The following is an 804-nucleotide window of genomic DNA, read 5'->3' as shown; positions in this document are numbered from 1 at the left end:
GAAGGTTCTCTCTGGGGGCGACTACTCACCGCTTCCCTTATACAGGGTTCCTGCCCACTAGTATCCCCTTAACGTTGCCCCCCTCACCGAAGTAATAGTGGGGGCGACCCGAGTTGGACTGGTGGATATTTTTCCTCTCAGGCTAGCTGTCCTTCGCCAGGCCGACCCTGAGTAGAGATAGAGAAGCACATTAATACTCCCGTTCCCCCCCCCCAGGTTTGGATCCCACTGGAAGTAGATCACAGTAAAGAGAGGTCGGTAATGGAAGTGAGCTGGAGGTGGGTCCCAATTCTTAAACCCCATCCCGGCCTTGAAAATCTAAGAATTCGTCCCTTTCCTTACAAGCCATCAAATAGCTGGGGGAGGGGGGAAGTGTAAATTATCGAAACCCCAATGTCCACACGACTCGACAAGACGCTACCTTGTAGAAATAAAATACGAACTAGACTGTCCCCACGGGAGGGAAAGCATACCCTCCCATCGCCGTCCACCCCTAAACATAATCCCCTAAAAGGGTCAGTTTGGTGGGGGGGTTGCTGGGGAGTGAAAGGATCTTGACGGGGAGGGTCCGTGGCCCCCAGAGAACGAATCCAGATGCTGAGGTAGTGGTGGGGCGTGCGGCATAATTGCAGACGGTGTCTCTCCCCACTTTTCCCGGAATCGCCACTGAACACCGTCTAACACTCGGAGTTGCTTACCCGTCAGTCCCCTAGCCCCATTTGTGCGAGTGAGGCAGCCGGAGCCCGGCCGTGAAGCCTGGGCACAAACTCCGCGGAAGCTGGCCTTCGCCGCCGCCGCCGCGCT

This window comes from Fukomys damarensis, unplaced genomic scaffold, assembly GCF_012274545.1.
Source record: "Fukomys damarensis isolate Sample0158 unplaced genomic scaffold, DMR_v1.0_HiC HiC_scaffold_39, whole genome shotgun sequence".
Classification (NCBI taxonomy): Eukaryota; Metazoa; Chordata; class Mammalia; order Rodentia; family Bathyergidae; genus Fukomys; species Fukomys damarensis.
Note: the sequence above shows the minus strand (reverse complement) of the source record.